Genomic DNA, 13,800 nt, shown 5'->3' with positions numbered 1-13,800 from the left:
TTACAATGACGGCCTAGGAACTGTGGGTTAACTGCCTTGTTCAGGGGCAGAACGACAGATTTTTACCTTGTCAGCTCGGGGATTCGATCTAGCAACCTTTCGGTTACTGGCCCAATGCTCTAATCTCTGGCCTACTTGCCGCACTTAATGGGACTTTTCTATTGATTCCATTGCAACAGGCAAGCTAAATCAAAAACAGAAATCGTAAAATTATTTAAATTATTTCAAATAGTATTGGAACCCGGTCTGGTAGCTTTATGAACATCTGTTCTTACAATCTGTTTTTTTGGTGGGCTGCTTTCATAAAGATCATGTCTGTATCCCAAATGGCATCCTATTCCCTATATAGTGCACTACATTTGACCAGAGACTATGGGGCTTATAGACTATAAAGAGAATAGGGTGCCATTTGGGAAACAGCTGGTGTGATTTCAGTATCCGTCCTTCATCTGCAGTATTTAAAAGGCCCATCCATATTAATTTGACCATTGTCATGTATTATTACAAGTGATAAATAAAAAAACACCTTATGGAACAGCAGGGACTGTGAAGCAATACAAACACTGGCACAGACACACACACACACACACACACACACACACACACACACACACACACACACACACACACACACACACACACGGATTTAGCACTGTAGATATGTGGTAGTGGTGGAGTTGGGGCCTGAGGGCACACAGGGTGTTGTGAAATCTGTGAATGTATTGTAATGTTTTTAAAACTGTATATACTGCCTTAATTTTGCTGGAAGAGTAGGGGATACAATCAAATGACATTATGGCTTGTTTTGCACTTAATTATTACAAAACTGTAAAATGTTAGCTTCCTTATTATCAACATACAGCTTAACTGTAACACATTTAGTCATTTAAAATATGCAATGATATGATTGGGGCACAGATAGAGATTTCCCTTGCCAGGTCTTGTGATTAAGGAAATATTCTGGCCCCCTAGTTACAGTGGTGGAAAAAGTACTCAATTGTCATACTTGAGTAAAAGTAAAGATACCTTAATAGAAAATGACTCAAGTTAAAGTGAAAGTCACCAGTAAAATACTACTTGAGTAAAAGTCTTAAAGTACTTGGTTTTAAATATACTTATGTATCAAAAGTGAAAGTAAAAGTATAAATCATTTCAAAATCCTTATATTAGACAAACCAGACAGATAGCCAGGGGGACACTCCAAAATTCAGACATAATTTACAAACTAAGCATTTGTGTTTAGTGAGTATGCCAGATCAGAGGCATTGGGGATGACAAGGCATGTTCTCTTGGCAAGTATTTGAATTGGACCATTTTCCTGTCAAAATGTAACAAGTACTTTTGGGTGTAAGTGACATTTTCACAGGAGTAAAACGTACATTATTCTCTTTAGGAATGTAGTGAAGTAAAAGTTGTCAAAACATAAACAGTAAAGTAAAGTACAGATACCCCAAATAATTACTTAAAGTATTTTTACTTAAAGTACTTCTTAAGTACTTTACACCACTGCCTAGTTATTGGCTATAGATAGGTTATGACTGAAATTCAACCTCAAATTATTGTTGTGCACAGTTGTGTACACTTGCTAGGGTTTAAAAATTCTGGAAACTGAAATTCCCAGGTTTTCCAGACATCTTGATTGGGGGATTTCCTGATATCCTGCTTATTCCCTCCTGATTCTAGGAATCTTCTAACCAGGATTTATGGAAAGTTACCATACTTTTACCACCTTTTCACTTGCTCTTTGAACCCAGGAATAGAGGCACAAGTCTTCTCACATACCACCTACAAGTTACTGTATTAAAGATGGATGATTGACATGTGAGGACACCAATGGGGCGGCATTCAGTGTGGGTTGCTGAGAACATCATTGGGTGTTGAGGCCAGTTTGCTCCACCTCCTCTGACTAAGGAGCTTTCTGTTTCCTGCATCTTCACTTGTACATCAAGCACCTCCTGAAAAGCGTTCTTGAAACAGTGGAAGTTGCAGTGTATAAGCCCTGTGAGAGACAGACGGGTAACACTTTACTTAAAGGGGGTATACATAAGGCGTTCATAACCCTTTTATGAAACCATTCACAACACCTTCATGAGTGTTATAGTCTTTTTCATAACATTTATAACACATGTATTCAGCATCATTCATGAGGAGTCTCCCAAATAAAAGTCCTTTCGATGAGATCTTTGTTTTAACCATTGAAAATAGGATGAGATCTTTGTTTTAACCATTGAAAATAGGATGAGATCTTTGTTTTAACCATTGAAAATAGGATGAGATCAGTATTCATACGGTATGAGAAGTTACCAAAGCCAGCCATTATCATGTGAATATTGGAAATTCATTTCATTCCAGTTATGAGCTAAAATACCCTAAAGAATGAGACAATTTAATTTCATAACTTAAATCTCGTGTCTCATTTACGCTTGCTAGCTTAAAATTGAAAATAAATGTTGAATTTATGTGCCAAATTATCAAAGCTATATCTAATTATTTAGATAGCATTGCTCTGAATGTGCATATTTGACTATTGCCATGAGAATTTCATGTCTTTTATGTCACTGAATTTGAAGAGAAGCTAAATGTACCGTTGTTGAGTGGTATTTGTCTAGAGAGTTGAAATTCTCAACACACATAATGAAGACTTAAATATTATTTTACAATTGAAGGGAACATATTGCAGATGAAATGGGCTGATGCCTGCGTTGAAGACAACTTTTACATCCATTCCTATTGAGTTTTGGAGGGTAAAGTTATTCGAATCTGCAGGTGAAAACAAAGCATGACGCGACCTTCAGAAATATCTTGTGTATGATTTAACCTGGTGTAAGACCACTGATATTAATGAATACATTCAACATAATAATAATAATAATAATATGTTAATTGGTGTAACCTTTTCATTGTTATTTTGGAGGAAATTAGATATTGTGTGAGTCATTGACAAACTGTTTGCCAGATGTACAAAGCTTCCATGCTTTTGTTCTGCTGACAACATTTATTACAGCTTTGTTTGTCCATCAAAGAGACAATGGAGGGGGGAAAGCAAAGCTGTCAATGCCAATGGAAATGTTAAAATGTGATACACCAAAAAAGTTGAAGGCCAAACTGTTGAATAGAATACACACAATACGATGACAGTACTTTGTTCCCATAGTTTGGGTGCCATACATCCACATGTAGTGTACCAAGAGAACACACCTATGAATGCCTATTAACTTGAAAGGAATGTATTTCAAAGAAATTCTATTCTATTGTCACAAGGGGTGTGTCAGCTGTCTCCTAGCAGAGGCGCTGTCACAGACAGCCAAGGCTCAATCTAACCAGCGGGGAGGAATTCACAAGTTCACAACTTGAAAGAAAGCTTAGAGCCTTTGATCAGGGGGGCCAAGGTAACCATACTCTACTCGTTATGAGAAAGAGAGAGAGAGATTCAAATATATACACTGTAATGTCTTTATTATTTTGGAACTTCTGTAAGTGTAATGTTTACTGTTAAACAATAAAAATTATTTCACTTTTGTATATTATCTACTTCACTTGCTTTGGCAATGTTAGCATATGTTTCCCATGCCAATAAATCCCCTTGAATTAAATTGAATTGAGAGGAGGGGGGAGAGAGGGAGAGAGAGAGAATTAAGGGGGGGGTGTGAGAAAGAGAGAGTTGGGGAGTGAGAGAGGGCAAACACCTACCTGGAGGTGACAGCATTCCCTCCCCCATATGCCCCCGAGACATAACTACGACACCATAATCAACAAAAACGGGTCACAACTCCTGCAGCTCTGTTGCACGCTGGGTATGTACATAGTCAATGGTAGGCTTCGTGGGGACTCCTACGGTAGGTACACCCAGGGTTGGGAAGTAACGGATTATGTAAATGTAAATGTTATCCGTTAGATGTAAGGGATTACAACAAACGGTAACTATAACTCAGATTACAGATACTTTTGAAATACGAGATGATTACTTAGAGGATTACTGTTAAATTCAGAAATTATGTTTGTGAGAAATGTTTGTGTTTTTCAATAACATTCAAATCAGCATTGAAAATGTTTAAGTTTGTTCCACCTGAGCGAGTCTGACCACAAGTCAGAGACCACTATGACGACACACCAGATGTGTTTGATGGATTGTGGGAAAAGAGCAGGAATAGGTTTTTGTAGGCTACAGTCCAAGCTACAGTACGTCTTCCAATGGTGCGACTGCTGTCGGCATCCAAAGATTATCCAACTAGAATAAACACCTGGAGGTAAGGATGACAGCAGTGGTGTAGTCTCCGAAGATACGGATATCACTTATTACTTATTTATATATAAATAGCGCACTGACGTGAATCACACTACTGCTCGCTCATTTAGCTATTTGTCCCTTACGGATTGTGGTTGTTGTGGATGGCTGTTCACAAATCGAAATGTGCATTTGAACACAATAATGGTTGAGTTTAAGATGCCTATCAATCATTGTTTTTGAAACCAGTGGACAGCCAGTGAAAATTCGCTCTTGCAACAGCTGCACAGTGTGGATCCCAGCCTATGGGGTTTTTATTAATCAATCTAATTCATGCTGAAACAAAAAAAATCCATAGGCCTAATGGAACCATGCTCAAACGCGCACATTTTCAATATACTTAATTAAAGGGGCAATCTTTAGCTGCTACATCCATGTTTGGACTTCTAAATATATATGTCCATTGTTCCTGAAGAATATGTTACGAACCGGCTCAGAGTTCGCAACAAAAGGGAGACAACGTGGAGACAAGGAGTAGCAAAATATATATTTATTAAATAAAGTAACTAAGTAATTAACAATGGTGTGTGTAATCAGTAATCAGTAGTGTAAGTGAGTGTTTTGCATACCTGAATGTAATAATGCAGGGTGTTGAAAGGTGCCAAAGCAAATAACCAAAAAGCCACAAAACTACACAACCAAAATCAACAAGGTGTCTGCGTGGAGAGAGTCTCCCCAATGACTGTGGAAGAGGTGTCTTTATCCTGGGACACACCCGAGCCCAGGTGTTTCCCATCTAGCTGACGACCCTTCCAACTCCGCCCACCGGCATCCTAATAAGGAAACAAGAACAAAGAGAGAGAATACGGCAGACAGAGTGGGAGGGTCGTCACAAATATAACTTATAAATGCCTCATGAGCTCAGTTCTGTCACACTCCATGAGAACCCACAATATAAGCTTGTTTTTCTCTAATGTTTGTAAACATTGTAAATGTAAACAAACACTGTATAGCCTCATAACATGGTTAAAACAATACTTTTGATATCATGCATGGTCAGTCCTTGCATCCATAGCTCTGTCTATTAATCTGAGAGTGGTTACATTTCTCAAGGCCCATCCCTCAGCTTTTTTACCAAAACAGAGCTTCTGTTTTTCACCTTTATTTAACTAGGCAAGTCAGTTAAGAACAAATTCTTATTTTCAATAACGGCCTAGGAACAGTGGGTTAACTGCCTTGTTCAGAGGCAGAACACAACATTTTTTTTTACCTTGTCAGCTCGGGGATTCGATCTTGCAACCTTTCGGTTACTAGTCCAACGCTCTAACCACTATGCTACCTGCAGCCCCATTTTGTTATTGTTTCATCTGTTGATTTGCCCTTTAAACAGCTGCATATTATCAAGATATCAAAGTGTCACTAGCAAAAAGGTAAACAAGGGGCCTATAGCAAATACAGCATATGGCATTCATTTTTCACATGTAAATAGCAAACGCATGCCATTCCATGAGCGCAGCATTTATTTTTCAACTCGAATCAATGAGCCCAATCAGTCCTCCATGACAACAAAATCATGAACAACAGAGTAGGGCTGGCTAATAAATCCTTAGTTTTGGGGTTATGCTCAGGTAAAACAATTTGGCTAATCTAAACTTCCATATTTCCAAGTCTTATTCTTGAAGATCAAGGGGTATAACATTTATTGGAATGACTGGAATGCTGATAGACTTTGGTTTTTAATGTAAAGATATAATTTAATCGTATTATTATATGTAGTAGAAAGCGATGGGTTAGAAGAAGCCTACATAATCAATCCATAAAGTAAAATGTAACATCTATATATGGCCAGCTATGTAAACTTTAACATTGATTTATCCTGCAATAGATGTCGTTCAATTGGTAACATACATTTTTGTCTTCTTCTAACGCCTCTTAAGGGGAAAGTAATCTAAAAGTAACTGAATGTAATCAGATTACATTATTGAGTTTGGGTAATCCAAAAGCTACGTTACAGATTGCAATTTTGCACAGGTAACTATTAGAAAGTGACCTATCCAACCCTGGGTACACCTGTAGCCCATCTCTTGGCAGTAGTACTGTAGACTTTATCAATGACGTCAACCCAGAGTCTCTCAGAGCATTCACAGTCGAACCACTGTCACGTCCTGGCCAGTAAAAGGGGTTATTTGTCATTATAGTTGGTCAGGGCGTGGCAGGGGGTGTTTGTTTTGTGTGGTTGGGTATTGTGGGTTTAGGTTCTAGTTTTCTTATTTCTATGTTTATCTAGCTTTTCGAGTTCTTGTGAGTTTTGTCAATGACCTCCAATTAGATGCAGCTGGTTGTTGTTGTCTCTAATTGGAGGCCATATTTAGTTGTGTTTGTTTTCACTGGGTTTTGTGGGTGGTTGTTTCTAGTATAGTCTATGCACCTTACTGGACTGTTTTCGTCTTTTGTTTTTTATTGATCAAGTGTTTTCTTTAATAAATAAGAGGATGAGCACTTTACCCGCTGCGTTTTGGTCCCCCTTCAACGACGAGGGTTACACCCACTGACAACCCTATCAGATCACAGCAAAATCACAGTCTACTTGAACAGAACAACACTCAATCATGAGGCATCAAAGCAGAATAAACTGCATACTATAAAGAAATGCTATAGATGGAAAGAAAGTAGTGTGGAAACCTACCTTAAAACAATTAGGCATCAATAAATTAAAATTATTTCAGACAACTTCCTGAACAAATATTTCACTGTAATAGTGAATGTGTAAACCTTGCAGTAGAAAACCTAAACAGTATATTTTACCTCCCAGCTTCCCTATCAAATCTAAAAATGACAAGTAGACAACCTAAGAAAATTAACAACAATGACAAATGGTTTGATTAAGAATGCAAAAACCTGAGAATGAAATTGAGAGACCTATCCAACCAAAAACATAGAGACCCAGAAAACCTGAGCAAATGCCTTGACTATGATAAATCACTAAAACAATAAGGTAATACACTATGGAAAAGGAGGAACAGCACGTCAGAAATCAGCTCAATGTACTTGAAGAATCCATAGACTCTAACCACTTCTGGGAAAATTGGAACACACTAAACAAACAACAACACAAAGAGTTATCTATCTAATACGGAGATGTATGGATAAACCACTTCTCCAATCTTTTTGGCTCTATAACAAAGAACAAACAGCAAACATATATACATGATCAAATACAAATCTTAGAATCAGCTGTTAAAGACTACCAGAACCCACTGGATTCTCCAATTACATTGATGAACTACTGGACAAAATACAAACCCTCCAACCCAAAAAGGCCTGTGGTGTTGATAGTATCCTAAATGAACTCTTTAACATCATCCTCAGCTCTGGCATCTTACCCAAAATTTGGAACCGAGGACTGATCACCCCCAATCCACAAAAGTGGAGACAAATTTGACCACAATAACGACAGTGGGATATGTGTCAACAGCAACCTTGGGAAAATTCTCCGTATCATCATTAACAGCAGACTCGTACATTTCCTCAGTGAAAACAATGTAATGAGCAAATGCTAAATTGTCTTTTAACCAAACTATCGTATGACAGAACAGGCATTCACCCTGCACACCCTAATTGACAAACAAACAAACCAAAACAAAGACAAAGTCTTCTCATGCTTTGTTGATTTCAAAAAAGCTTTTGACTCAATTTGGCATGAGGGTCTGCTATACAAATTAATGTAAAACGGTGTTGGGGGAAAAATATACAACATTATAAAATCCATGTACACAAACAAGTGTGCAGTTAAAATAGGCAAAAAATACACTTTCCACAGGGCCGTGGGGTGAGACCGGGATGCAGCTTGAGCCCCAACTGCTTCAACATATATATCAACGAATTGGCGAGGGCACTAGAACAGGCTGCAGCACCCGGCCTCACCCTACTAGAATCTGAAGTCAAATGTTTAATGATGATCTGGTGCTTCCCCAACCAAGGAGGGCCTTCAGCAGCACCTAGATCTTCTGCACAGATTCTGTCAGACCTGGGCCCTGACAGTAAATCTCAGTAAGACAAAGATAATGGTGTTCCAAAAAGGTCCAGTTGCCAGGACAACAAATACAAATTCCATCTAGACACCGTTGCCCTAGAGCACACAAAAAACAATACATACCTTGGCCTAAACATCAGCGACATAGGTAACTTCCACAAAGCTGTGAACGATCTGAGAGACAAGGCAAGAAGGGCCTCCTATGCCATCAAAAGGAACATAAAATTCAACATACCAAGGATTCACAAAATGGGACAAACAGAAAATCGAGACTTTGCATGCAGAATTTTTCAAAAATATCCTCAGTGTACAACCTAAACCACTCAAAAATGCATGCAGAGCAGAATTAGGCCGACACCCGCTAATAATCAAAATCCAGAACATTTCTACAACCACCTAAAAGGAAGTGATTTCCCAACCTTCCATAACAAAGCCTTCCATAAAATCACCTACAGAGAGATGAACCTGGAGAAGAGTCCCCTAAGCAAGCTGGTCCTGGGACTCTGTTCACAAACACAAACAGACTCCACAGCGCCCCAGGACCACAACACAATTAGACCCATTACTTGACACATCTCAAGAGAAGACTACTTGCACACTGCCCACAAAATGAAGTGGAAACTAAGCTGCACTTCTTAACCTCCTGCCAAATGTATGACCATACTAGAGACACATATTTCCCTCATTACACAGACCCACAAAGAATTTGAAAACAAATCCAATATTGATAAACTCCCATATCTATTAGGGGAAATACCACAGTGTGCCATCACAGCAGCAATATTTGTGACCTGTTGCCACAAGAAAAGGGCAACCAGAGTTGAACAAACACCATTGTAAATACAACCCTTATTTATGTTTATTTATTTTTCCCTTTTGTACTTTAACTATTTGGACATTGTTACAACACTGTACATAGCCATACAGTGACATTTGAAATGTCTCTATTCCTTTGAAAATGTTGTGAGTGTAATGTTTGCTGTTAATTTTTTGTAGTTCATTTCACTTTTGTTCATTATTTATTTAATTTGCTTTGGCAATGTAAACATACATTGCCATGCCAATAAAGCCATTTGAATTGAGAGAGAGAAGGGGGTAAAGTGTCCATGGAATAATGAGTTCTCCATTGTAATTTATTGAGTTTAGGTAGTGATACAGAGCCGTGAAAAATTGTGCCAACTTTCTGATTTTCTCTATTTTTGATCTTCAACCAAAACCTAATAATAGATAAAGGGAACCTGAGTTTACAAATAACAAAAAATGTTGGTACCTTCTTTATTAATTTAATTAACAAACTTATGCAATTCCCCTGTGTGAAAAAGTAATTGCCCTCTTATATTCAATAACTGGTTGTGCCACCTTCAGCTGCATTGATTGCAACCAAATTATTGCTGTAGTTGTTGATCAGTCTCCCATGTCGTCCAAAAAGTTGACTAAAGTTTGCCAAAAAATGCCTGGATGATCATTTTTTATTTTATTTCACCTTTATTTAACCAGGTAAGCTAGTTGAGAACAAGTTCTCATTTACAACTGCGACCTGGCCAAGATAAAGCAAAGCAGTGCGACATAAACAACAACACAGAGTTACACATGGAATAAACAAGTGTACAGTCAATAACACAATAGTAAAAAGAAAGCCTACATACAGTGTGTGCAAATGGCGTGAGGATATAAGGCAATAAATAGGCCATAGTAGCGAAGTAATTACAATTTAGCAGATTAACACTGGAGAGATAGATGAGCAAATGATGATGTGCAAGTAGTGATACTGGTGTGCAAAAGAACAGAAAAGTAAATAAAAACAATATGGGGATGAGGGAAGTAGATTGGGTGGGGTATTTACAGATGGACTATGTACAGCTGCAGCGATTGGTTAGCTGCTCAGATAGCTGATGTTTAAAGTTAGTAAGGGAAATATAAGTCTCCAGCTTCAGGGATTTTTGCAATTCGTTCCAGTCACTGGCAGCAGAGGACTGGAAGGAAAGACGACCAAAGGGGGTGGTGGCTTTGGGGATGACCAGTGAGATATACCTGCTGGAGCGCGTGCTACGGGTGGGTGCTGCTATGGTGACCAGTGAGCTGAGATAAGGTGGAGCTTTATCTAGCAAAGACTTATAGATGACCTGGAGCCAGTGGGTCTGGCGACAAATATGTAGCGAGGGCCAGCCGACTAGAGCATACAGTGTCACGTCCTGACCAGTAATAGGGGTTATTTGTATTGTAGTTTGGTCAGGACGTGGCAGAGGGTATTTGTTTTATGTGGTTCTGGGTGGGGGTTTGCTTAGAAGGGTGTTTGATATATTATTTCCGGGTTTTGGGTTATGTTATATGTTTTTTGTATTTCTATGTTCTCTCTAGTTTAGTATTTCTATGTTAGGTAATTGGGTGTTGGACTCTCAATTGGAGGCAGGTGTTTGTAGTTGCCTTTGATTGAGAGTCCTATATATAGGTATGTGTTTTGTTTGTGTTTTGTTGGAGATTGTTCTGTGTATAGCCTTGTGCCTTACCAGACTGTTATTCGTCATTGTGTCTTTTGTGTACGTGTTTATTTTTGGTTTTCCCTTCTTTGTCCTATTAATAAAGAAGATGAGTGCACATTTCCCCGCTGCGTCTTGGTCCGCTTTATCCGATGACAACCGATGACAACCGTTACACAAAGACATGATGGGGAACAGAGGAATAAGTACATATGAATTGATTGGGGAATGAAAACCAGGTGTGCAGGGAACATGACAAAACAAATGGATACATGAAAAATGAAGCGGCGATGGCTAGAAAGCCGGTGACGTCGACCGACGAATGCCATCCGAACAAGGAGAGGAGCCGACTTTGGCGGAAGTCGTGACAGTAGGCCTTCCCTCGTTGGCTCGTCATAACCCCACCATTTCCTGTCAACAGAGGGCTCGGGGAGGTGTGTAGGGGTTTCCATTGGTGCTACCACGGAGGAAAGTCCAGACCAGGTCTCCACCGTGCGCATTCCCCCAGAATATGCCGATTTGGCTCTCGCCTTCTGTAGGAAGAGGGTGACTCAATTACCACCCCATTGACGGGGGTATTGTGAGATAAATCTCCTGGTAGACGCTGCACTTCCCAGGAGTCACGTGTATCCCCTGTCACAAGCGGAGACGGTGGCTATGGAGACATATGTCTCCGAATCCCTGCGTCAGGGGTACATTCGGTCCTCCACTTCACCCGCCTCCTCAAATGTATTTTTTGTGAAGAAGAAAGATGGAGGTCTGCGCCCGTGCATTGATTATAGAGGTCTCAATCAAATCACGGTGAGGTACAGTTACCCGCTACCTCTTACCGCCACGGCGATTGAGTCAATGCACGGGGCGCGCTTCTTCACTAAACTGGATCTCAGGAGTGCGTACAATCTGGTGCGTATCCGAGAGGGAGACAAGTGGAAGACGGCGTTTAGAACCACCTCAGGGCATTATGAGTACCTTGTCATGCCGTACGGGTTGATGAATGCTCCATCAGTCTTCCAATCCTTTGTAGACGAGATTTTCAGGGACCTGCACGGGCAGGGTGTAGTGGTGTATATCAATGACATTCGGATATACTCCGCTACACGCGATAAGCATGTGTCCTTGGTGCGCAAGGTACTTGGACGACGGTTGGAGCATGACCTGTACGTCAAGGCTGAGAAATGCCTGTTCTTTCAACAGTCCGTCTCCTTCCCAGGGTATCACATTTCCACATTAGGGGTGGAGATGGAGAATGACCGCATAGCAGCCGTGCGTAATTGGCCGACTCCCACGACGGTAAAGGAGGTGCAGCGATTTTTAGGGTTTGCCAATTACTACCGGAGATTTATCCGGGGTTTTGGTCAGGTGGCTGCTCCCATTACCTCACTGCTGAAGGGGGGTCCTGTACGTCTGCAGTAGTCGGTTGAGGCGGACAGGTCTTTTGGGCAGCTGAGAGCTCTGTTTACCTCGGCTCCCGTACTGGCCCATCCGGATCCCTCTTTGGAATTCATAGTGGAGGTGGACGCGTCAGAGGCTGGGATCGGAGCCGTGCTCTCTCAGCGCTCAGGCACGCCACCGAAGCTCCGCCCCTGTGCTTTCTTCTCGAAGAAGCTCAGCCCGGCGGAGTGGAACTATGATGTGGGGGACCGGGAGCTGTTGGCTGTGGTTAAGGCTTTGAAGGCGTGGAGACATTGGCTTGAGGGGGCTAAACACCCTTTCCTCATCTGGACTGACCACCGCAACCTGGAGTACATCCGGGCAGCTAGGAGACTGAATCCTCGTCAGGCAAGGTGGGCCATGTTCTTTACCCGTTTTGTGTTTACCCTGTCCTACAGACCAGGTTCCCAGAATGTTAAGGCAAACGCACTGTCCCGGCTGTATGACACAGAGGAGCGGCCCATGGATCAGACTCCCATTCTCCCGGCCTCCTGCCTGGTAGTGCCGGTCGTGTGAGAGCTGGACGCGGACATTGAGTGGGCGTTGCGTACTGAATCCGCTCCACTCCAGTGTCCCGTCGGACTTCAGTACGTTCCGTCTGCTGTCCGTGACCAGTTGATCTATTGGGCCCACACATCACCCTCCTCTGGTCATCCGGGGATCGGTCGGACGGTGTGCTGTATGTTTGGGAAGTACTGGTGGCCCACCTTGGCTCAGGACGTGAGGGTTTATGTTCCCTCCTGCTCGGTGTGAGCCCAGTGTAAGGCTCCTAGACACCTGCCCAGAGGTAAGCTACATCCCTTACCCGTTCCACAACGGCCTTGGTCACACCTGTCAGTTGATTTTCTAACGGATCTTCCTCCCTCACAGGGGAACACCACAATCTTGGTCATTGTGGATCATTTCTCTAAGTCCTGTTGTCTCCTCCCTCTGCCTGGTCTCCCTACGGCCCTACAAACTGCAGTGGCCCTTTTTACACACGTCTTCCGGCACTACAGCGTGCCTGAGGATATAATGTCTGATTGGGGTCCCCAGTTCACTTCGAGAGTCTGGAGGGCGTTCATGGAACGTTTGGGGGTCTCGATCAGCCTTACCTCGGGTTTCCACCCCGAGAGTAATGGGCAGGTGGAGAGAGTGAATCAGGATATGGGCAGGTTTCTGCGGTCCTATTGCCAGGACCGGCCAGGGGAGTGCCCTGGGAAAAGATGGTGCAGAACTCGCTCCGCAACTCCTCCACTAACCTCTCCCCCTTTTAGTGTGTATTGGGGTACCAGCCGGTTCTGGCACCGTGGCATCGGAGTCACACCAAGGCTCCTGCGGTGGACGTGTGGTTCAGACGCGCAGAGGAGACCTGGGAAGCTGCCCATGGTCACCTCCAGCAGGCCGCGCGGACCACTCGTCCACCGCAGAAGCCTCGGTCTGACTCCGATGCCACAGTGCAAGAACAGTCTGATACCCCGGACCAGCGCGGACCGTCACCGCAGTGAGGCCCTGGTGTTCGCACCAGGGGACAGGGTCTGGCTCTCGACCTGAAACCTGCCCCTCCGCCTGCCCTGCCGGAAGCTGGGCCAGCGGTTTGTGGGGCCATTCAAAGTCCTGAGGAGAGTGAATGAGGTATGTTACAGGTTACAGCT

This window comes from Salmo trutta, chromosome 25 (assembly GCF_901001165.1).
Source record: "Salmo trutta chromosome 25, fSalTru1.1, whole genome shotgun sequence".
Lineage (NCBI taxonomy): Eukaryota > Metazoa > Chordata > Actinopteri > Salmoniformes > Salmonidae > Salmo > Salmo trutta.
This window is presented reverse-complemented; position numbering follows the sequence as displayed.